At 48.2% G+C, this 24965-nt stretch overlaps 1 protein-coding gene across 5 annotated transcripts in view; it reads left to right on the top strand.

Annotated features, from left to right (window-relative positions):
* The window catches only part of KCNJ16 (potassium inwardly rectifying channel subfamily J member 16), a 93290-nt gene that overhangs the window by 60215 nt on the left and 8110 nt on the right, over positions 1-24965 (top strand). Inside the window, exon 1 of one of the 5 annotated variants that reach the window (XM_081115866.1) lies at positions 13882-14154. The exons of 3 other annotated variants lie outside the window; for them this stretch is intronic. The gene's annotated coding sequence lies outside the window, so the exon portion shown is untranslated. Of the gene's footprint in view, positions 1-13881; positions 14155-24965 lie in introns of those variants that run through there. One more of the 5 variants, XM_081115862.1, reaches the window with a different exon arrangement.

Raw genomic sequence — 24965 nt, 5'->3', positions numbered from 1 at the left:
GCATAATGGCCGGGCCACAGGGATTGTTCAGTAGGCCTCTGCTTCAGGCCACACTCAACTGCCCTTTCATGTTCTCACGACACGCTAGTAAGTTCTACTTATGGAAGGCATCGTAAGGTCCTTCCCCGGACACGCAACTAAAGTTTGACAAGGTGCCAGAATATCAGAGACTGTGAACTGCACACCAGGCAGGTCACATCAAGAAGCCTGCTCCTTTTGTGTGTTCACTCACCTCTTGTTTGGGTCAAAGTTGAACCAACCTGTGGGCGGTTAGAGAAACTCAAGGAGAAAGTTGTGGCCAGTTGGAGCAAATCACCTAAGACGTGTGAGCTACACATATTTAAATATAGGCTTTGTGGGAATAGGAGGCGGCTTCACTTCCTTGTGACTAAAGTGTTATTGACTTGTATTAGATAACAACAGTGAGCTGAAGATAAGATTACACCATTTGCCTTAGGAGTTGAAACACTAAAGGAACATTAGGAGACATAAAACTGGTCAAAGCAAAATCTCAAAGGAGCAGAGCCAGACAAAACCGAATGGAAGCAGAATATGTGTGCCTTATCCTCAGGAGCTCAGTGCGGCAGGAATCAGGACGGTGTTCCCCTGCGTTGCACTGCTGTAGGAAGGCTATTTTGTGTGCTTCTCCTGCACAGTGGGTCTTGCTGGTGTCAAGAGTGCATGGAGCTTGTGGTCTGTTGGAGCATCCTGTGCAACCGAGGCACAGGAATATAGTGTGCAGAGCCAGGAGGTGAGAAGGAGCTCAAAACTGTGCCCTGTGGACATTAGCTGTCTAGAGTCACCAAGCTTCCTTCTGTGCGGAAAATTAGTGACTGTATTAATTAGGCACAAAGTAATACCATGAGCACGACTACACCATTATTATCATATTGCGGACCTGGTTATTTTAGGCATCAAAATAATAGCCTTCAGTAACCCCACTGACACCCAGTGGACAGAGTGTTGTCATCGGTTACACTTTGGTTCCGTGAACTGGACAGGTGGCAGGTCCTTTCTTCTGAGCAGGTGCACAGTACTCACCCACTGGGAACTAGGTGTGTCAGATCCATCCGTCAGTTCCCTGCCGTTGGGGAAGTCAGTGCCCGCAAAGGACGACAGGAGCAGAAAAGCCGGCCATGCCGGGGAATCGAGGGGAGTCTCACAGTGGGAGCCGCCTTGTGCTTTGGCTTGAGGAAGGAAGAGGCGTCTGATTTAGAGAGAACCTAGTACGTTTGGGACTATGGCTCCCCTCTGCCCTGTGCCAACAACGTGGGCCAGCAGCTCGGTGACAGCCTGCGTGGGCGGCCACACTGCCCTTGCCCTTCACCGACCTTCTGATGTAAAAGGAACGCGGCTGTTGGCTGACTCCTGCCTCATGTCATGCGAATGGCTCAGTGGCCCAGGCTACGGGGACGTGTAGTCGGGTTTAGTTAAAGTAATCAACCCAATCTACTGCCTCGGACCCTTCACTCAGAACATGAAATGGATGATTGAGACGCGGCTCCTGCCTCCGACGAGCTCCCTGTGTGGCGGCAGAGTCTCAGTTCACCTCGATGTGTCATAACGGAACCGGCTGCTTTGCCGCCTTTACAAGCGACACCTGAGATGACACACGTGAGCAGGCGCTGGGAGCCTCGGAGTCCTGACGGTTCTCCAGATCCCATCTTGGCTGTTTGACTTCAGATTGCCTCTGTTTTTAAAAGTAGCCACTGGGAAATAGATTCATTCTAGATCCCTGAATAAGTTTAGATTCCCGGAGCTGCCCGGGCCTTCGTCATTTCACTCGGGAGAGGGAGCGGTGGTGCTGAACGGATAGCAACCGCATCCCGCACTTGCCCAGCCCGCTCCCTCCTGGGACTGTGCCTGCACGCCTGTCACCAGCCCTTCCTCCAGAGACGCCGCGCGTCCTGCTGGAGGGTAACCTACTCCTCTCTAAAGCTGGGGGAGGTAAGACATGCACTAATCAACAGGATCAGAATTCCTCGCCCACTATAAAAATAAGAGCATAAAGAGAGGAAATAGCCTCAAAATGTTGTCAAACTGTATCACGAAAGCCCCTTGTGTATCACGCCGTCTTATGCAGACCTTTTCCTACTGTTTCTTCATACGATTATGTTTGACTGACTCCTTCACCTTAACCTCCTGCCTCAGTTTCTCTTCCTTTGATTCTAATACAGTGAACTTGGTTTATTTCAAAGACTTCACATTGTCCCCACAGCAGGAAGACAGTGTCAGAATGCTGAGCGGCCTCATTGTCTCTTTGAAGGGTTTGTCCTGTTACCAAAGTCATGAAAAGAGGACATTTTTGTTGATTTTTTTCTGTGAATGATATGAGAGTATATGGAGAAACTTCTGAAAACAGGCATCTACCAATGACAGAGCATTTCACAGCAGAAGTATGTTCAGTTTACCGATTGGTATTTACTGAACAGCTGCAGGGTGCTGACTGCATGCTGCGCGTCGTTCTCTGTGCTTTACAAATGCCAAGTCTTTACCCCCACGATGGATTTTACTTTTACAGATAAGGAAACGGGCACAGAGAGGCCATGTAATATCCCCAAGGTCGCACAGCTAGAAAATGGCATAGCTGATACTGGACCAGGCAGTCTCTCTCTACAATGTATGTCTTTAGCCACTAACCCATGCCCTCTAAAGAACCGCAATTCCCCATAAATCCATATCTGTTTGATTAGCAGGGATCCTAAATTTTATGAACACATAATTTGGATTATACGCCCGTCAGTCAGGAAACCTTGGTACACAAGTCCACGTGAAAGGCCAAGAAACGCCCGGGCATTGAAGCAATGAGATAGAACCGAACCGCCTCAGCCCTGCTCCCTGAAGCCTGGTTATTGGTGTCTTCGCAGTAGCCTGTTTCGCACGTCAGGCATTAAACTGCACTTTCTCTATCAAGGCGTTTAAAGAATAAATTCGGGCAGATCTGAAACAGAAAGGAAGGTTTATGCGCTGAGTTTAATGGGCAGGGCCCCAGCTAAACCAGCACAGAGGCTCCTCATTTTTATCAAAAGCTCATAAGCACAAGCAGAACTCGAAAAAATGTAAATCAATACAGATTTCACTTCACTGAGCAAGTACAATATCCAATTCAAGGAAAGAAATATTTCACTGATGGGGGAGCGTGCGACCGCCCTTCATGGTCCTTATCACGTGTGGACGTCTGTCGGCTTTAATACCAAGTATTGAACTCATACCAACTAAGCCATTTGTAGATAAAAGTAGAACCCAGTGGTCCTTGGCAGATTTCTTAGTTTAGTAAAAAGGCTTTTAATTAATGCAATATAAAATAGCCCCGTCGTGCCAGTGACTATTAACTTTGTCAGTTAGAAATTACTGTTTGATTAATGTGTTTAAAACAAAAATTTTCATGCAGAAGTCTTTGTTTTTACTATTTGTTTTTTACTATTCAACTTTTTACTATTCAGAAAATAATTACACCGACATAACTATTGATTAATCATTTTTCAGGATTTCTCCAAAGAATGTCTCTTGAAGAAAGAAATAGGATGTTTGCTTTTTAAGTTGGGAAAAAAAAGAAAAAAAGCTATTGGAAAAAGTTTGTCGGTTGCCCTCCCTTTAAAACCGTGAGCGCATCTTTCAGATGACTGAGCTCCTGAGGTCCCAATAAACTCTCTGCTGGGTCTGGCATTTCCTTTTACGCAGGCCCAGCTCTTAAACTAAAGACCAGGTCGTTCTCTGACATATTTTTTTGTTGTTCTGCTCGTCTTTACTACTTTTCTGACTTGGTTCCTAATGAAGGGAACAAACAACATTTGTGGCAGGACTTCCAAGGCGCGGAGGATCCTTTTACAGCTGCTGTCACCTTTCATCTTCGAACAGCTCCGTGAGATAGGGGACAGCAGTAGGATCCTTATTATAGTGATGGAAACACAAAGGACCCGGCCAAGAAGGGACGCGCCGGCACGTGGCGGGGGGGCTCACACTCGGTTCGACTCCGGACTCGACCCCCTTTGCCACGCGTGCAGCCACCACGGTGCCTCCTCTCTTCCATCCCTGCGGTGGAGGAACCGTAAGAGCCGACAGGTGCCTCTCAGCGTGGCAGCCCTGGGTTTTAATCTAGGCTTGGCCACGTGGGACTTGCGTGGTTTAGGCTGGTCATTCTCAAAGTGCGGCCCAGGACGAGCGGCGTCGGGAGCCCCCGGGAACTCTGGAAAATGGCCCATTCTCAGGTTCCCCTCGGACCTGCTCAAGGAGTCGGTGCCCGTTTCTCACTCCCTCCAGGTGACTCTGGGGACCAGGGAGGTGTGAGACCAGCGGCCGAGGCCAGGGCACTGCCGCACCGGAGAAGTCCCGTTTCCTCTCCCACTTGGGTCAGTGACAGCTGTGACCCAGCTCTTCGAGGACTGGGGCAGTGAATCTGAACCTGCGAACACACAGCAGGCAGGCACCTTAGAGATGTGACGCTCCCGGGGGGTTGAATTTTCTCGCAAGGGTTCCTTCCAGCTCATCCAGTGACCCCGGTTCCCTGGGGGAACAGACATGAGCTGTCCCCTTCTTGGACGCAAGCGGTTTCTCAATGTGGAAGAGACGACTGTTCCTAGCTTAGGGGCACTCGGCCGTTAGTGGCTGCCATGGAAAAGAAGTTAAATGGAGCCGAGCGACATATTTCTACCTGGGAACTGGTTGGGAATCAGGAGGGGCATGACCTCAGTCTGCGTCACCACCCTTGTATTGGTTCACGGGATTCTGGCATCTGGGTCCCAGTGGCCAATTTTAGTTCCATAGTTTGAATGGCTTAAATTTTGTATATCTAACTACAGCTCAGTAATTTAAAAGTCCTCAGCTTAAAAAAATAGACAAATTCAATTTAAAAACTCATTGGAAAAAATTTCCAACCTTTGTTCACCAAAACACAGCCGGTGTTTGGTAGCTGTGTGGAGGACAGGGGTCTGAGCAAGCAGATCACGCTGATTTCTGCTCCTGGCTCCCTGCCCGTCCGCTCCCTAGACCTACACAAGCAGGGAACACTTGTTACACACCCACCATGTGCCAGGTGCTCGGCTGTGTGCTTGGGGGTGCCCTGTCCTCATTTATTTGCCTTTTCTTTTTCCCTTGGGAGGGCGGGAGGTGTTTTGTAATAGGCATTGGGGGATTTAAGTCACATTAGTTAGCCACTTAAGTTTTTCTTTCTAGATTGAATTAAGATTCTTGCATAATCTGTACATGCATTTTTAACTACTGGGAAAGAGCAGTGTTATACCTGCTTCTAGTAAACTCAGAGTGTCCTGGGTTCCAGAAGTTTAAAGAGAAACAAAGCCATGTTATCTGCTATTTGTTTGCTTCAGTGGTCCCCAAAGGTGGGATTCCTGGCCTGGGGGAGACCGTGAGAAAAAGAGCAATGCCTAATGGCACTAAAGTGGGAAGCTACAGGGATCCCGTCCTTGTGGTTGTCTCTAACCAGAGTGCAGGCTAATAAATCACCTCAACTCGCTAGGAAGAGACGGAAATATTTAACTGTAAACTAGACTTGCAACCCCATGTAACATGTTTCTGAAAGGTTCCCATATCTCTGTTTACCAAATCGATCTGCACAGAAAACAATTAAAAGCTGGCTACTCCAGTATTTACATAGAACACAGGGCCGCGTTTAGAACCTCTCTTTAGATCACACTCAAGATAAAGGCAGCGAGTGACAGGCCGATGCGTCCTGCTGGGGCAAGGAGGCCTGACTGGTGGGAACCGGTGGCGTCCACTTCTGTCCACCTCGGCCGTCTCATTGCGCCGCAGGAGAGCTGCTCAGTCATCTGCTCCAGCATTTATTTATTTTTTTTTAGGCTCTGCCTCCGATTTAATCACTGACTTATCTTCCTGCAAAAGTATGTGTGCCGGTTAAACAGGGCAACTCGATCCAGGCAGAACCTGCTGTTTCTGCTTCTGTCCAAAGGGTCAGTGGTAGAAAAGGCTGATCGTGGTGATTTTATAATTGAATGGGGCCATTGTCCCAGGTTTTTGTGTTTGTCCCTTGAAAGAAAATTCTACAGGCTTCAAAGCTCTGCGATAAGGGGGAAAGTCTACCTAAAAACACTGTGTGTCTTCTCACAGACCTTGAGCTTGTTGAAAACAGGTCATCTTTGTTACGCTTTGGCTGGATAAAATGGCACACATGATTTGGGGAATTGAGGTCAGTGGAGACGCTTGGACTTTATTTTCCCAGGGGCTTTTCTGGGCTGAATTAGGGACCTAAGGTAGCCACAGAGCCCTACTTATAGACCAAGCTGCCAGTTCATGGGGCGCTTAACATGTTCATATTCCCCTCCTGAGGCTTTTATTCCATCTCATGTATTGTCTGCAGGTCTAGTTCTTTGCTATGGCCCTAGGTGGGTCTTTGATTTCCTGCTATTAGCAGGTAGGCCTTTATGAGACACTCAGGGGCTACTTGGCTTCATTTTAGCTAATACTCTTGAATCATCCTGATCTCCTCTGTGAAGGATTTCTACTCCCTTATTTTACCCTCTCATGTAACAGTCACACTTCACTTGACTCTTGAGTGCAGTAACATCAACATATCAAATACTGTGATGTCCTTGGTGGAGGTAGGGGTAGATACTTACACTATATAAGCAGAGCCTCATTCATAGGCCAGGAAAACAGGTGTTAGACAATACCAGAGTCTAAAATTGGGTCTGCACTCTAAATAACAGAGTCCTAAAATATCTATTTCAAAGCACATTTGGGTGAACCATAGTAAACTTTTAATTTTTTTATTTAGTGTTTACTATTTTATAAGTCTCCATTTCTATGTAGGATCAAAATAACTTGAAACAATATCTTCCAAACATGTGCTTGCTCCCTTTAGCTTATATTCAGAATTATGGAATAAACTTATTTACACCCTGGAAATTTGCATCTTGTGATCTGTAGCTACCATGTAAAGTTGAAGAGCAACTTTTTAAGATTTTCATCACCTGTCTATAATGTGTATGTTACAATCTAAGAGTAAGCTTAGCACCTACAATGGCATTTTGGGAAAACAAATTCAGAACCTGACTTTTGTCAGGCGGCTCGTTTTATAGTGGGAAATAATTGAACTACTTACTAGCCCATAAATTTGCAGAAGTTGAAAGGTAGTAAAACGTTCCTCAGAGACAAAGGAATAGATGGAAGAAAATTCTAAGAGATGTAAAATAACCTTTAAAAGGCAAATATAGGTGTTTGTATTTGTTTCCTGTGGCTGCCATAATAGGGTGGCTTAAAACAACAGTCCCAGAGGCTGGAAGTCTGAGATCAAGGCCACCCTCCTTCCAAAGCCCCTTCCAGCCTCTGGTGGCCACAGGTGTTCCTTGGCTTGTGGCCACTTCACGCACAACTCTGCCTCCATCTCCACGTGGCCTCCTTAACTCCTGTGTGTGTGTGTGTGTGTTCTTCTTTCTTATAAGGACACTGGTCATACTGGGTTAGGACCTACCCTAAAGACCTCATCTTAACTCAGTTATAGCTGCCAAGACCCTATTTCTCAATAAGGTCATGTTCACAGGTACCAGAGGTTAGGGCTTCAAAGACTCTTCCAGGGAGAATGCAGTTCCACCCATAACAGGTGATAATTGCAAAGAGATGCGAGACTCCATGCCTCCCTTAGGAAAGACCAGAGAAACACAGTGACATGAAAAATGACTTTGCTTTTCTGAGTCACTCCTCACTGTGCTTTTCCTTGGCCACTATGAATGGTAAGCTATTGCTCGATGGAAACATTTGTTTTCCTGCTTACTGCTCGGAGGCTTTCGGCCCTTTGCAGAGGCATGGCCAGGCCCGTTCTTGCAGGATCTGCCATCAGTGTCGGAATTGGACGAGCTGTGAGTAAACAGGCAGCCTCAGCGTCCTCCATAAGCAGAATGGAAGGACGCGCCCCACAGCGAGGAAGGGGAAGGTCGGATGAAAGGGGCAAAGGAAGGGAACAGGTCGCTGCGGACTGAGGAAAGGTGAAAGACGGGAGGTATTTTTGGAAACAGTTGTCCTACAAAACACGGAGAAAATAGAGATTTGGGTATTGACTCAACAGCTCATGACTCACATTTTCTCCCATAACTTCTCTTGCGCCCCAGACAGCCCTGTGTTCTGAGGCCTCCGCTATGGTTTCCAGACTTCCTAGCCTAAAGAGAAATAACAATAGTAACATTTGCATTTACTTAAGGCTCTGTAAAAAAAAAAAAAATCAAAGTGGGAAATAATAGTAACCTTCAAGGAGTGTCTGCAAGGAAGAACTGAGTCAACAGTTTTGGCCAAGGCTGTCTTCTGGTCCTTGTTTTCATGGCAGCGATAGCAGCGGATTCCAGGAGGGTGGGAAGGTGGGAATATGAAATGAATCTATCTGTGAACCAAGACGTCTCCGTGGTGAAAAGACTATTGAGTAGTCAGTGTTGCTTTCCTGAATTTGAGCAATTTGCAGAAGCTAAAAGAACTTAGCTTCTAGCAATCAGTGATACAGAGGCACTGTCTAGATTCTAGATCGAAAGGATGGACTGGCAAAATATTGAAATGACCACATCCATCCACGGGTCTTTATTGGCCAAGGAGGTCATCAGCCAGAGAAACAGAGCCAGCAGAAAAGGTGGGGCAGAGGTAGTAAAATACATTGACCTCACTTTCTGTGACTCAGACAGATTTGAATTGGTAGAATCGACCAAGACGAAATTTATTATGCACTATCACCCCTAGGGTTGAAATAGTTTTGGATGTTAAAACAGAAGTAAATGCAAAGTGGGCTAAACTCCATGTTTCTAAGGACTAATGCGTCCAACTTGCTAAGTTTACCAGTCCTGAGAGATGGTGGGTATGATTGTTCTGAAGATCCTCTACTGCGAGGCCGTGCAATTTCTCCACCGAATAACTGTTATCATTGAGAATTTCTTACAATAGTTTTCATTACAATCAGAAAGACTCAACTACAGTTGTATTAATCCAGCTTTTTTTCTTCAATCCTCACCTGAGGATATTTTTTTCATTGCTTTTCAGAGAGAGTGGAAGGGGGAGAGAGAGAGAAACATCAACTTGAGAGAGAGACATCAGTTGGTTGCTTCTGGCCTCTCAGAACTACAGTGACTTGTGTCAGGCGGGCAGGGATATGTTTTGACCTCAGCGGCCTACACTGGCTGAGCAGTTGACACCTAGTAATCTGATGAAAGATTTTGGACCTTAACTCTACTTTTTGGAGTGTAGACAAACCTGCATTTAAGAGTACGTAACTCCAGAGGTGCTGCAAGGCCCATGGCCAGCTGAGGAGGCAGCATGTTCTCTACCCTCTTTTGCATCTTGTTAGAGTCAAAGGAAGTGTCTGACCTGCTGAAATGCTCACTTTGCAGACATGACGTGGGCAAGTTGAATTTCCGAATCAAACAAAGGAAAAATTCCTGGGCATTTTATGTGCATTTTTCTTAATATGATCCCAGAATGAGAGTTAGCCATTTAATCCCAAACGAGACATGACCTCACTGGGGTTGGTTCTTTGACTGAATTTCGGAGTTCCACCCTGGGACAGCGTCGACTGCACTGCCCTGGAGCCTCGTCTCCTCCCTGAAGATGTCAGGGGTGTGTTTCAGAAGGGGAGGGGTGTCTCCAGCAGATGTTTTCCAAACAGATATTTTGCGGAAACCTCTCTGTTCTTTTGTCACAAAGAGCCATTTAGTGGTCAGTCTGGAAACCAAAGATCGGAACAAGTTACCTTGTTAAAATTCTTCAATCAAAAAGACTTTGTTTCGCTTGGTGGGTGTCATTAGACATGAGAGGGACTGGTCATTAGAGGGAAGTGGGAGGACCTCTCAGGAGCACCTGGAACACTTTTGCAGAAGACAGGCATCCAATTAGATTTCAATTAGATGCTTGAGAAATGTTACTAAGAATAGGCCCTCAGCATAGCCCCGAGTTACGTGCTCTCCAGCTTCCCGACAGTGACCATTTCAGATGTTTTCCACACCCTTCAAATCGCTATTCCTGTCCCTACTGCCCACCATCCCCTTATTTAACAGGGAAATAAAATCGCCAGCTTCTTGCCACCCAACCTGTAGACTTGACCGCAGCTGTACCGGCTCTTTCCTTGGCACCATCCTGGACGGTTCTCCGTCCCTCCTTCCCTTCACCTCCCCCCATCCCTGATGGCTCTCTGATGATTACGGATTCAGTCTTCCAAGTATCTGGAGTCAGTTCCCAGGCTTTTCCCCTACATTCAGCAATAACTCCCTCCCTGCCCCGCCCCCACCTGCCGCCAGATCATTCTCTTGAGCGCTGATCAGGTTGCCTCCCTCCCTCCTTAGGATGATCAAAACTCCTCAACCTGACTTATCAGATGCTGCTCGCTGTGCCCGCTCTGCCCGCCTCACACTTCTCACCATCCTGGTCCCGCGATCGAGTCAAACAAGCGTTTCTGCCGTTCCTGCTAACTCTGACTTAGGGCTCACATGGTTTGTCTTAACCGGTTGCCTTCAGTGTGAGTAAAGGTGTAAATTACAGCCCCTGGGACATGTGACTCACAAGTAACTACTGCAGAATGGATTCACCGAAGACCAAAAACAAACACATGCATGGTTTGTAAGAAAGTGGGAGCCTATCCAAGAGTGCAGAAGGTTAAACATGAAAACAGGGCTATTCATCAGTAGAGTTTTAAGTGGAATATTTACAGTTGCCTTAGTGCGTGATAAGGTCTTAATAAATGCCTACTGAATTATGCGGGGACCTTTAAAACTCTAGATCATTTTTTGCAGAATCCCTTTTAAGGCAGCAGTTTTAAACCCAGTTTCTTTTCCACCCCATTAAACAAGTGACAACTTGAAGGAAGGCCTAGTGGTAGATACAATTTAATGAGAATGTACCCTAATGGATCAACTAATGATCATTTTCTTTTCTGATCCAAATATTAGAAGCTAGAGGCTTTCTCTATACGCCCTCCCCCCATCCCTACATTCATAGATGCTTTGAAGTGGGATTTCAGGTGGGATCTAGATGGATTCTAGGCTGGACATGTAAAAAGGCATTCAGAGGAAAACAACCAGGATGTTAGGACACTGAGCAAACCCTAAACCGTGGCTCAGCACACAGGCTTTGCTGGAGCAGACGCCTGTCAGCTCACAGGAGCCACCTGTGCACACTTCCCACCAACACCACATCCCGAGACATCCTTCAGGAACTTGAAATCGGCCATGGATGGAGCATTTACACCACAGAAATTGGCAAACTGCACCAATCCACTCCCTCCCTCAGGGAGCCCACTATTACAATTTGCCAGCACACCACTGCGTATAAATTCAGTTGACCCCGTGTCCCAGCAGCCCTGGCTGGCACCTGTTGCCTTAATGACTCCTCATTTTAGCATTTTCCCATGCCCTTCTCACTCTCAGAGGTGACAGACTAAATAACCACTGTGCATATCAGGAATGATAGGATGCTTTGTAGGTTTTTCACTGGAAGAAGTGAAGACGGAGCTAGGAGGTAAGATGCAACTACAAGATCTTTATCCCCTTTGCTCCTCTGAAGAGGTGGCTGTTGAAAGTCATACAAGACACATTTTGCAGAGGGACAGCGTGAGGACAGGAAAGCCTTGTGAACCCTACAGGGACACATTTTTATCTGAGTTTAGGAAGGGCTTCCTTGTTGGTAGAGTTGAGTCATCAAATAGGAACAGACATGTGGGGAGTCGGTGAGTTCCTTGTAGGCGAAAACGCTTAAGCAGACTGAGGCCGACTTGAGGGGTATTGTTGAGGGGCTCAGGCAAGCGCTGTCTTGTTGTTTTAATGCTCTTCTGAGGATTCACACTTTGAACTGAATCTTCCTCTGACTGTGCTGGACTCAGACATTTTGGCAGTTCTCACAGGGCCTCTGCTTGGTAATGTGTGTGGGGGGGAGTTGGTACAACAGCCAGCCAGAAAACCAATTTATTCAAATTCAGAAAAAGAAAAAAAAAAATGACCCAAACAGACACTCTTATTAATTCCCATTGTTCAATTTTAAAATGAAGTGATTTGAGAGGAAGTACATGCTAATCAACTTACTACTGACTTATTTCTGATTACTGATTTTGAAATCTTTTAGGGTAACCGATTCCACTTTAGCACAGTTAGATCAAAAAGAAGAAAATTAGTCAGTGAGTTTCAGATAACTGTAGGGTCACAAGTAGCGGGAGAGACTTTTGTAAGGAGTGGGAGAGTCCTGAGCAGTGAGGACTTCAGACGCTCGCCCGTGTCCTGGGTGGTGGGTAGCCAGGCGGTGAGGACGATAGGAAGCCCCCTGGCCAGCAGTCGAATGGGGCCTGTGAAGCTGGTTTGGGTCTGCCTGGCCCTGGTGTCAGCAGCGGCTGAGGCTGTATGAGAGGACTTAAGATTTTTCCTGGGCTCTGGAAAATCAGGGTGCAGTAAGCAATTCTGCCCATCACCTGGTGTTACACTGTGCCACGTAGACGTCAGACCGTTTTCCTCTATTCCGGATTCGTTTACTGAATTAATCCGCTTGATTATCACGTGGATTCTGTGGCAAAACCACGAGACCAAACAGGGCACCTTCTTCAACTCTGCCCCGAATACTTATTTTTAATAGAAAGGACACACAGGAGTCATCATGGGGCACTTACGTAATTAAAATTTGATAATTTAGCAACACCCTACCTGATGAATTGTAACATCTCCCACCTTAAAACAACTTTACAAAACAGAAAGCTCCCTTCATGAAAAATCAACCCCTCTGAATCCTCATGCCCCTTTCCCATCCCTCATCACGTTCTTCCACTCCGTTGGCGAGCAGGGCCCCCTGCAAGGGGGGTATATCGTGTTCACGCCCGCTCAGCCCGGTCCCCTCTGTCCCTAGTCCATCCGGTCTGTTCTTCATCCCAAACCCCCAGCTCTACTGAGGCACCTCTCATCAGTCACCGCGACACCGCGTTGCCACATGCCAGGGGCAGTTCTCTGCCCTCGCCTCGACCTCTCGTGCACGGTTTGCCTTCAGTTTGGGGGCAGTTCTCCGTCTCAGCCCTTCGCTGGGCCCTCTTTTTCTTACGAGCCCCAAGTTGGGCTGCCCGGCGCCGCCTGGGACCCAGCCCTCCTACCCACTCACCCGGGCGGGGCGCTCCTGTGCGCACTGATGGCTTCGTGCCGTGTCCCCCGTTCTGGATGTCTCCTTCCAACCCCAGGACAATACACTGTCCCCCTGACACCTTCACTTGGCTGCCAAGAGCATATCCAGTTACCACCACGGAACCTCGGCTATCGAGCCCCCCGCTTCCAAATTCCCTCGCTCCCAGGTCCGTCATCTCAGTAAACGACGCCAGCAGTCACTCGATTTCTTATAAATGCCACGTTGTCATGAGTGCTAAACCCAAACTGAACCTCACTTGTGGGTGAAAAATGGGTATTGAGCAAGAAGCGTAGCCCCGCTTGCCTCACACTTAGAAGAGGCAACCAGACGAGCCTCGAAACAAGGCCCAGACAGACGTCTCGCCTTCGTCCCCGGGGCCACTGCTGAGGTCGTCGCTGGCCTCCCAGGAGCACACACTTCCTCGGAACCCAAGTGAAGTGATGTTGGGCAAGAGGCTGTTTGCCTCGGGTGTCGGATTACACAGTCAGGGTGTGTATTTACCCAGAAAAGTCTTTAGAATGACGGTAACAGAGCACCTGCCTTTAAGAAGGACACACTGGGAAGAAGCTGTCCAAGTCCTGGAGGTGGTCCTTAGAGAAAAGCCAGCCCTCAGGGACAGTAAGAAGTGTAGGGGCGACTTCTGGCCATTTTGGGGAGATTTTTATTCTTGAAAAAGCTTACGAAGGTTTGATCGGAAGACAAAGATGTAGATTTGGGGGCGCGGGGGGCAGGCGGTGTATTTCTTCTCGATTCTTGCTTTCTGTAAGCCACCGTTGGCAAGACTGTCCCCTCGGTGTAGGCATGGGAACCGGCTAAAGAAAGTGTCGATTCAGTAGAGTGGAGCCGAGAACTCGGCGGCCTTTGTGTGTGGAGAATGTGTCCGGAAAGGCAAAGAAGGGCAGGATTCTCCTGTGGGCTTTCCCATCTCCATGGCGGTAGGTGCTGACGGCCCAGAGAGAGCCTGAGGGAGCAGGGACAAAAGAGCCCCGAGGCCTCTAGCTGCGGGGCTCTTACAAGATGAAAAGGACCCGGGTCTGGGCCTGAACCCCATCATCGGTCACTAAGGTAAGACCGTGCCGCGGGCTACGAGCAAGCCTGAGCCGGGGCCCCCTGCCCCCCCAAGCTCTTTCCTTTTTGCAGAATGCCTGCTGAGAGGCACCTGAGAGATGCTCCCTCTGGCTTTTTATTGCTGTCCCCCCCTGGCTGGGGTCTCTGGGGGGAGCCGAACCGAACAGATGAAGGATGTGCCATTTATAGATCAGTCAAGGGAAGTAACATTCAGAGAGGAGGTGACTTAGGCAGCGGAACGTTTCTCATTGACGTGGGACAATGTGGGAAAGGATGAGTCTTTAGTTTCCTGCGGAAACGATCATTCATAAAACCATCTCTTTTTATGTCTCTGTCACTCTGCCAGGGTCCCGAAGGGACAACCGAGTGGCACTGAGAATTTGAAACTGTGGTAAAATATGCTGTCTTGGTTTGCAATTAATTACGTCTTTACGACTAAAAATATAGACAAATGCTGTGATGACTTGTTAGGGGGGAAAAACCCGCTGAGAGGTAACCTCAGTAAATACTAAGCTCCTCAGATACGAAGTCGGATTCGGCGTCTGGGCGCTGCGCTTGCTTTCTCATTTGTAATGTTTCCCTGCTGCTCATCGCCGCCCTCCCATCCGCCTCTGGACTGTCGCTATGGAGTGAAAAGCACCTGCTCATCCCATGCCTCCAGGTTTCCACGTCCATAGTGCAGCAGTTTCCAGCCTTTTCCATCTCATGGCACGTAAACTAATCACTAAAACTCTGCGGCACGCCAAAAAATATCTTTTTTGCCCATCCGACCAAAAAAAAAAAAGTTATGACTTAGATTCACTCACCCCGGACAGATATTGTTGTGTTGACTGTTGTCATTTTTTCGTTTGTTAATCGAAGGGGAAAGAGGTCAGTGCCCTGACGAAATAGTCAGGTGTTCCGTGTTTTAAGAACTCTGCAGCCCGCGGGTGGAAATCACCACCGCAGTGGGAGGGGTGGAGGTGAGACGGAAGCGGCAGGACTGCTGGGCGCATGGCCTGCGGTGTAACCATAAATGTGTCTTATCTATAAAACTCTTTAAGCTTTTCTTTATAAAAGCCCTTCCCCCTTCTCTTGTTTCCCTGTGAGCCTTGAGATAATCCTGAGAATTTGGAAGGAGCTGGGGGCAGCATCGCCAGCAGCTCTGAAAGCCCGTATCCCGGAGGGAGAGCCCCAATGGCTACTTGGGAGCAGTGCGACCTGCCCGAGTTCCTTGGTTCTCTCGGCCTCCTTTTGAGAGCCTTCAGTAATATCGACCTTCCAGATATTCTTTAATCTCACTCGACAGGGAACCGGGAGCCTGGAGAGAACAGACTAGGTGGAGATGATAATTATTAGCTCGCTTCGGAGAGGAGGGAAACTGATAGAGACAATGATATGGGTTAATAGCTGAGCCCAGAGTCATATCTCAAGTGACTCAACTCCAAGAGACATACCTCCTGCTCGCAGGTTTGGGAAAACACAAAGCAATTGCTGTTTTGTAAGGAGGCAGGCGGGATACCCTTGCAGCATCAAAGGCAGTTGGGGCGACGTAGGCCAGCCCTGACCTGCTTCTCACACGGTTTCCTGAGCAGCGGTGCTCAGCTCTCAGCTCTCAGCTCTCAGCTCCCCGACGTCCACATTCCGCCCCGGGCCTCACCCCGCTGATGAGCCCGGACCCGCGGGCGGGGATGCCACGGGGGTCAGGGAGGGTGTGTTGGGAGGGGCTGGCCTGCGGGGTAATACGGGTCAGGGCGAGAGCTGGGGCCAGGGACGTTCTTTTGTGCACACGTGGTGTGATAAAGACAAACCAGTCCCTTCCCTCCGTGAGCTTTTAAAGTCCAGCCGTCTGCCTGTCCCTCATGGTGGCTGTTTCAGATCAGCTAAGGCAAAGCTCCTGTTTTGCCCAAGCGATCAGCTTCCCGTGAACACCACTGGCGTTGACGGGGCACCTGCCCTCATGCAGTGTTGTCCGGGTGGGTTCTCATCGTTACCTTTTTCAAAGGGACAGGGATCAGATGTAAAATAACTGCTCTGAATTCCCGTAGGTAAGTGGTAGAGATGAGCTTCAAACAGAAATCAGCCTGACTCCCAAAACCAACTCTAAGTGATTGGAGTAGAGGCTCTCCCCTCCGTGAAGCCCCCCAGCCCTGCATTTCCCTTCTCTCCTTGGACCGTGGCCTCTCCCCTGGCAGCTGGTTAGCTGATTAACTGGAGCCCTGTCGCTCTTTTCCCCTGTCCTGTCCTCCCGCAGGCAGGGCTGGACCTGCCTCCACGATAGCAAATGGCCTGCTCCAGGTCAATCCTGAATTCTTGGCCTTTGACCTTAGGAGTCGGGCTGTCATATTGCTTATTAAGCCACCCGTGTCAGATTCGATACTTAGGAAGGTGTTGCTGTATTCTAGCTGAGTCAGTGCTCGAGGCCTGGGGGGCCACTCTCTCAGCTGCCCGAGCCCACGTGGCACAGAGCGACAAGCAGTGAGTGGCATGTCCCTCACCCAGCTGCTGGACCAGCCCTGGCAGTGACCTCCCCAGGCCGAGGCACTCGCAGGAGCACCGCCCTCCATCCGTAGTGCTGCGAGGCACCTCTCCAGGGTGCAAGGTCCTGCTGCCACTTAACAAAATCTAGCCCGTCCAGGTAGCTCATTTTGTTGGAGCATCTTCCCAGACACCAAAAAGGTTGCAGGTTTGATCCCCGGTTGGGGCGCATACGAGACGCGGGGACCGATGTTTCTCTCCCCCCTCCCTCTTCCTCTCTCTCTCAAATCAATGAGCATATCCTCGGGTGAGGAGTGAAAAAGAATTGGAAAAACTGATTCTAGACTCTGATGAGAATACATTCTTCACCCGAGCGCAGTTTCTTTCAAAGCGAGGATGGAAATGTGTTTTGGTGCTTTTCCATCCGCGCCTCACCACCTTAGGTTATTTTGTATTTTCTGAGAGGGCCAGTCAGGTGCGGCCACGAGAGGAGATGGCGTCAAAGCTCAGGAAAAAACAAGGTTTATGACACTCTCAGGTCCTCGAGACAGGAGACGTGGCGTGCCACAGAAGATCACTTGGGAAAGGCGCCAGCGTGGTCAGGCGGCGGGAGACAGGAGTGGGTCCTGGCCTCTGTCGGGGTTTGCACGGAAAGGGAAAGGCAGGCCAGGGCGACTAGTTGGTAATTGGCTCATTTGAGTGTTTTGAGCAGGCTCTGGGCTGTAGGGTGGTCCCTGGTCGCTCGGTACCTGGCCCTAGAAGGATCGTGCCTCCTTGGATACACAGGCCAGTCAGGCTGCGTCGCTCCGCATAGCAGAAGCGTGCTCCGGGCTGGGTCCTTCGCTGTTTCTAAGAATTGGCCAGCCCTCTTGGAATAACACTGGGCAGTCTCTCCCTAGCCAGAGGAGGGACCAGAATCCCCAGTGTTATTGTAGGAGAAGGCAGGGCTCTGATCACAGTTGGAGAGTGTCCTTGAGGAGAACAAGCCAGTTTTCTGTCGACCTCGGTGGAAATGGCCTTTGCCTAGTTACAGCGATTTTGTAAACAACCTACAACATGTGTGGGGGAGAGGTGGGAACGTCGATGCTCCGACTCCCATATCAGGAACCAGATTACACACACGCACACACACACCCCTTCCTCTTCAGCACCAAGCCTTTATGATTAAGACTAATCCCTCCATAAGAGTCAGGTTTCTGGCTGCAGAAGGAATTCATGCCAAAATAAGTGTGTACTTTGGATCCAAGCAGTAGGAAGCTTTATCCTTGCTGCTTTCCTCAGGATGCTCTGTGACACCATCGCACTCCATTGTTTTCCCCTTTAGGTTCAGACGCTCTGGCTCAGTTCCAAAGGGTGTCTGAAGGCAACAACTGCTCCCCACAGCCCACCCGCTGGCTGCGTGATCTCACAGTTGGAAGCATTCTTGTCCATGAGCAGCCATCGCCCGATGAGCTTTCTGAAAGCGTCCTGCAGCCTCTTTCCTGGCTGGCACTCTTTTAGTTTCTTAATGGTTCCGTCCATCAAGTGGGCTTTTGCTGGTTGACAGTCCCTTGTGCTTCTGTGCACTTCAAGATGTGCACTTCAAGAGCTGGTCTTATCTGTAGAGTGTGTACACCTGTCTCAAGGAAGCTCGCACACAACCACGGATGCCCAGATATCTCCCTGCAACCCTGGGGTTTGGAGTCACAGGGATAGCATGTAATCTTAATTCTAGAATCTTCTAGAATCTGGTAGGAGCCTTATATACGGAAGACATGCACATCCAAGAACATGGCAATATTCTTTATGCACCATTTATAATCTAGTCATAGGGACATGGGACCTAGGAAGTTGGGCACACACAGAGAGACCTTGATCAGCGCCACACATTGCCTGTGAGCTGGGCCTTCAAGGCTGCACCACACGGAGCTGCGTGTGACACTTTTTGGCTTCCCAGTCATCACTGTTGAGATAGTTGGGATTTTGATGAGTATGTTCTGTTGAACTGATAGCAGAATCTCCTTGGGTAAAGGGACTGGGGAAATACCCCCACAGATGGACAGGGTCACAAGTCCCAACCTGTCACTTCCATACAAAGAGCGTCCTTTGTCCTTTGAGTTGAATGACAAGGATCGAGGTGTGAACGGCCCTGCGGTGGGGATGAGTGGAGACCAGCCTTGCCCAGTGGCACCGGCCTGTCTACTGTGGTTTCACACCCAGGTAGCCTTGGGACCAAGAACCAAGTGGAAACTCCAGGTTGGTGATGCTGGGGAGAGAGGAATGGTGTTTTGCATTTTGCTTCTCACAAGATTTTTGTGCCATTTGGCCAACTATGAATGACTATTACGTCTCCTCTCTTAAGTGTTTGTGGCTATAGAAACTTGCATGGGATATTCATAAATTGTTGAAAATCTGATTTGAGGATTGGTTTCCAATTTTTTTTCAATGAGGGCATCCCATTGAAAGTTCCATGAGATGTGGGAATTCAGATGCCAATAATGTTTACGTTTCTCGGTTAAAAAGCCAGTGTTTCCTCCTCTGGGCCTAAACTCAATGAATGGAAGAAGCTATTTTAGTTGATAGCATATTCTTTCCCTTAAGATTTTAAACTTCTGCAGTATTGCCAGGGCTCATCTGTTGAATGAATTTTTCATAAATGTCACCTACCCTACATGGGTGCAAAATAGCATTTTGATTAAGTTGAAACTTGATTAAGATAATTTTATTACCAGAGAAAACATTTCTTCCCTCCCCCTCCTCCAATCAGCCTCAAATCAAGGGAGGCCATGCCGGCTGCATTGATAACGGTTATGAATAATTTTTAATAAAATCAGTAGCAAAAAAAATGTTGAATTTTCAAAAATGTATTAGAAATCTCTCTCCATATGGCTACATGTTTGGCTAGGAGTGACTTTTGATTTAAATGTGGTAAATCTATTTGTTCAAGCCAAGCACCACTCAGTTTCCATAGGCAGGTTATCTGCTGGATGAATTAGCCCAGGGGATTAAAAATAAAAACTCCTTAACTGCCTTTTGCTCAACCATCCAGCATGTTCCCCTTGATTACATCCTGCCTGTCTGACAGCTTGAATTCAGGGAACAGAAAATGATGTTAATAGCCTGCAATGCACAGAAATGGGGCATTCTTCCCAAAGCAGATTATTTATTCCAAGCCGGATGCAGAGTAATTTCTCACTGCTTTCCTTCTGTGGCTGGTCTGTGGCACTGTCTTCCTTCCTCAGCCTAGAAAATCAAGAATTAGCCACAAAAGCGGAACGATGGAGACGCTCCTTTGTGCTGTGGGCAAGGAGCAAACTTTCCTCTACCCTAAAGACCTAATAACCAGATAGACACGGGACAGATCAGCCGAAGAAAATAACCACATTTAATATGTACGTAGGTGCGGGAGCCCCATGCGTGAGCATATCCGGGCCCCCGCGTGCAGGAGAGGGTCGGAGGTGGGAAGGAAACATGGGTGTAGCAGGCACCCCGGGTGAGGGCTGAGGGCTGGTGCCTCGGGGCCTTCGGAGGAGCAGGGTGGTGAGTTTGTCCTTCCCGTCAATAGGTCAATAGGTCAAAAGAGGTTACATCTAATCATCTCTTATTGTGGGCAAGGCCCCTAATTCAAGTTCTTCTATGTAGCTAAGGGAGGGACAGAAGTATTCTCTTGAGCCTGTGGCTGAAGTTGCCTTTAGCTGGAACCAATGTGATACCCCAGAGGCACAACCTGGGGTGACTTGTCCTGAACCCCTCAGCACCTTCCATGCCAAGAGAGATCTCCGCCTCACCACCTTCCTTCGGACCGACAGTGTTGTGCCACTCTGACATCAGTCTGCCCCCGAGCTTGGACTCCTGGCAGGCTGTCCGGAGAGAGTGTCTGCAGCATCCTTGGCACGACGGCCCCCTCAAGGGCGGCGGCAGCCTGCTGACCTCAGTGGCGGTCCTCCCTGCGCCTCGGGTGTGTTTGAGTGTTGACGGGGTTGACGGGAACACAAAGGCTGTCTCCGGGCTCTCTCACGGGCGTTGGTGTATTTAGCCAAATGGTAGCGGGTCTCACAGTGGAGGCTGAAACATCTCACCACCAGGTTTAAGGGAGAGGCGCCATCTGCCCCACCCTGAGCTCTCCAGCGTCCATCACAGTGAGTAGCCCAACCTCAGAGATGTGGGGACAGTGTCACCCACCTGGGTCACCTCTGTTCGTACAGGCATTTACGGGTGGCGCAGACAACCCCCAGCTCCGGCAGGATGACTCGCCCTTCTTGCACAGGGCTGTGGGGCAGGCGCAGGAACACGGGTGGGGAAAGCACAGAAAGCGAAAGGCGTGGGCATTCGAGAGCCTGTCAGATGCACTCGCTTCCGCCGGCGACCTGACTTTCCCACCATCTGTAGTCAGTGGCAGGGCTTTTGTGCCCAGTGCCCTTGAAAAGTCTCCGGCTAATAGAAAGCTAATCTCATGTGAGCCGAAACCCACCGCTTAAGGTATTGTCTTAATAGGCTATCTTCCTGCCTCCTCCTAGGGAGGTCTTTTGTCCGGTGTTTTAAGGCCCTCTCAATGTGTCCGGGTCCACAAGGGAAAATGGGAATTTGAGTAACAGCCAATAACGGTTGCTTTATTTTGCTCTGCAATAAAGCTGTCCTGAGTTTTCACTTTGACAGCTTACAACAGAAACTTGATCGTTTAAAGGTCAAGGCAGTTGTAGACACTATCCAGGAGGTTCCTGGTGTACTAGCAAATCACATTTGTGAGTTCAGTGATTCCCAGTAGGTTTAATGGACTAAAAGATAAAGACCCTCTGCACGTTGCCAAAAAGGACCATTTGCAGGTAGTTCTCACAAGATGGGAAATCAGCAAGATAGGTTTTCTGATGGAATAGCATAAATACAGAACTCAGAGAAGGTCAGAAGCCACGGCACCTATGCTTTCCATAAATTACAATCATTTTGGAGTGAACAGTTAGATTCAACCAAGGCAGCTCCCAGGTCAGACTGTGGGAGCTGCCGAAGGTCGGTCCCAGGTAGCTGGCATGTGGGAAGCAAAGTGGGCGACTAGTACAGGATGACTTCTGTTCCTGATGATAGGTGTGTTTCTCTCTGGGCCACCCTGTCATGTCTCCCTGAAGGTGATGTCACGGCAACTAGGTGCCAGAAGGGAACTTTCAGACAAGTCTGGGAAATTGGCAATCAGTAATTCATGGTGGAAAAAACAGGCAGACTCTCTCTCTCTCTCTCCCTCCCTTTCCCCCTCCCCCCTCACTTGGGTCCCTAGTTGAAGGAACTGTAGTCATAGCTACGAGCATTGCAATTGCATCTGTATTAAACGCTAGTTACTGTGAAGGAGGGTCTGGGAACACAGCCTAATTTAACCCTCCCATGCAACCCTATGGCTTGCATTCTTCAGATGGCCAGCCGGGGGCTCAGAGAGGTTGAATAACTGGTGCAGATGTGCCATTAGTCTTACTAATAATCAAGCAAGCATCTGAACTCAGCCTTGTGTCTATCAGACCCAGCCTCTTCATTTTTGAAACTTTAAGGTGGTAGATTTGCATCTTGAGGATGCAGAAGAATCAACTTGGGGTGGGGGGGGGTCAGAATGTTTTGGGTGAAATTCAAGGATCTGCAGGTGTAGCATGCCCCCGCCGGAATTTCGGAAGCAGGTTGTTAGACTGTGCTTTGGAAAACACCGACTTACTAGACTGTTGTAGGGGTATCGGAATGAGGTTTGGAAATTCATGAATATGCATTATTAAGAACTGGCCAGGGCCAGCTATTTAGGCAAATCTACATCACGGATATCTAATCACCCTCCTCAAATGTATCCATTTCAAAGGACCATTTACTTGGGTCTTAAAAGTCTATCAGCATAGACCTTAAAGTAGGAAAGTTGCAAAACAGCACAATTTTTAACATTTTCTTTCCAAAGTTATTGAAAATATTAAGATAAAAGAAAGATTCCTAAAAACAGATTTTGGTATGCCAAGCCAAGAAGCGAAGGTATTAGCAGTTTAATATGTTTTGGAATGGGGAAGGGAGGAGAGGGGTGCCCAGAGGGGGAGCAGCGCTGGATGCCTGTTTAATTTTAACTCTGCTTCGTGTCCCCCGATTCCTTCCCAGCTGCTTTCATGATTTCCCCAATTGGTCCCCAGTGGCCGAATCTGACCCAACTCCCTCTAACCCCCCTTCCTTGTTTTAAATGAGATCTGGTTTTACTTAGATGAATTAAATGTCACTATATTTGTTTCTGTGGATTGTTCCAGCAAAAATTACAGCATCAGTGTCTGACTTTAAACGTCTGTAAGACTGTCTGCCTCTCTGGGCTATTTATAGTTGCCTTTTCAACGCACTAATAAATGCTTTTAGATTGCTGTTGGTGCGCTTTCCCCGCATGCAGCCTGAGAATTGGTCCGCTCTAACCGTCCCAGCTGAAAGGACCTGTTTTTCTTTTTTTTGCAAAAGTAATGCATGTTCATTGTAAAATTTCAGAAAATATAGATAAGCAAAGAGAAGAAACAGGAAGAGAAAAAAAACCATGCCCATCAGAGGCCACAGCAAACATTGTGTTGAATGTCATTCTGTCTTTTCTCCGCCTCCATCCTTAAATATATTAAAACTTACAAAATGTATGTTGTACCTGCTGTTTCACAGTTCTGTTTTATTATTGTTTCCACTAAACAATGTTTTCATTTTTCCTGTCATTCCTTTACTCTATCACTTTTTTAAAAAATTATCTTTATTGTTACACTGACATACTCTATAGCTTTAATGGCTACATGAAAAGTAGCGAGTCAGGGACATCTGTGATACTTTCAACAATGAAGATAAATTGTTTAAAAAAGTAGATGCTGCTAAGATGTGGTAGAACCACAGCCAACTGTCATCAATGCTCTTATTTCCATATTCCTGCCCTTTAACCCTGAGACGGCAGGACCCGATGGACATTTCCGTTTCAGGTTAGAGTAACCACTGTGGACAAAAGTGGCAAGAAAGGAGTGAGAAGGCTGTTCTTTAAACCAGGTAAAAAGCAGGTTTTCACGGGATCCGAGAGGCTGAACCCAGTGATAAAATGCAGATGAGTTCCTGTAAGGAGAGGCTCCTGTGGGAACCAGGCCTTGAGGGACGCAGCAGCCAGATCACACCTATCAGTAGTGAGCACCTTGACAACCAGATGGTGACAGAGCCTCAAACAAACAAATAGCACCGAGAGCAAGGCCCGAGCACAAAGCATTGCCGGAGGCTAGAGCCGGGAACCAAGGAGACTGGGCTGACTGTGGGTCCTGGAGCGAACCTTCCCAGGACTGCCCGGAAGATCAGCGATTATCTCACTTTATTGTCTTCATGTTTATTGATGCCCAACCCTCAAATGCAAATTCCACACAGGTGGGACTCTGTTCACAGATTCCTAAAAATGGGTGGGTCTGGCACACAATGGGTGTTCTAAAAAATGAATTTAAAAAAACAAGAATATAAACAATCAGTAATAAATTCTCCATTGGACATGTTTAGAGGCCTTTGGGGAGGAAGTGCTTTCCTGACACAAGGGGAAATTGAGCTGTGGTCTCTTAAAAGGACAGAAGATACGCTGTTTCACTTCTGCACGAGCCCAGATTCAGGGCCAGGTACATTCTAAGCAGCTGGGGCTGGCGGGCAACCAAGCCAGGGATGGGCAGGCCGAGTTTCCAGATAAGAAGGAGAGGAAGCTTCAGAGCCATCTTAGCACAGCACGGACATATCATTTAAGACAGAGCCTGATGACGTGACGTACAGACTTTTCTATAAAAGTTTATGTGAGCCAAACCGACAGCTTATGCTGGGGAGCCGGGTCGCAAATACCCCAGGGAGTGACAGTTTCACGGCCTCCTTCGTGCCTTTAGAATGAAGCAGGGGATCTGCCTGGATGTGGGACAAAGCAGGCCGGGCACTGGGTTACAGGACAGCTCCCAAGGTTATGTGCTCTCTTGAGGGTTAGTATCCCTTCCAGGGCTCTGACTTCTGGCTTTTCAAAGGTGTGTCAACCTAGATGCGCAAGAACAACAGACAAGGCTGGCTTAAGGCAAAGACGGGCCTTTTACTGAAAAGTTTTGGGCCTAGGGCACCCACCGTGACCTGCCCATTTAGGGATTTATGATCAGGTCACCCCGTGAGGTTACTTTCCGTGGAACCCCTTTTTCCGTCCACAGTAATTACCTTGTGAATTTCTTTAACTTGTCGAATCTGCCAAGCTTGCCAGTCTCGGGTTGCTCAGCATAAATAGCAATAAAATTCTTAAACTAAGTTGAAAGTGTGTGTGTGTGTGTGTGTGTGTGTTGAGAACAGGAACAGGGGATCTCCTTATTTGCCAACAGCCGTGAAAAGGAAAGGAAAATGACCCAGTCCCT

Source organism: Miniopterus schreibersii, assembly GCF_964146895.1.
Source record: "Miniopterus schreibersii genome assembly, chromosome: 16".
Taxonomy (NCBI): domain Eukaryota; kingdom Metazoa; phylum Chordata; class Mammalia; order Chiroptera; family Miniopteridae; genus Miniopterus; species Miniopterus schreibersii.
The sequence above is the reverse complement of the archived record's forward strand: the minus strand, read 5'-3'. Positions and strand labels throughout refer to the sequence as shown.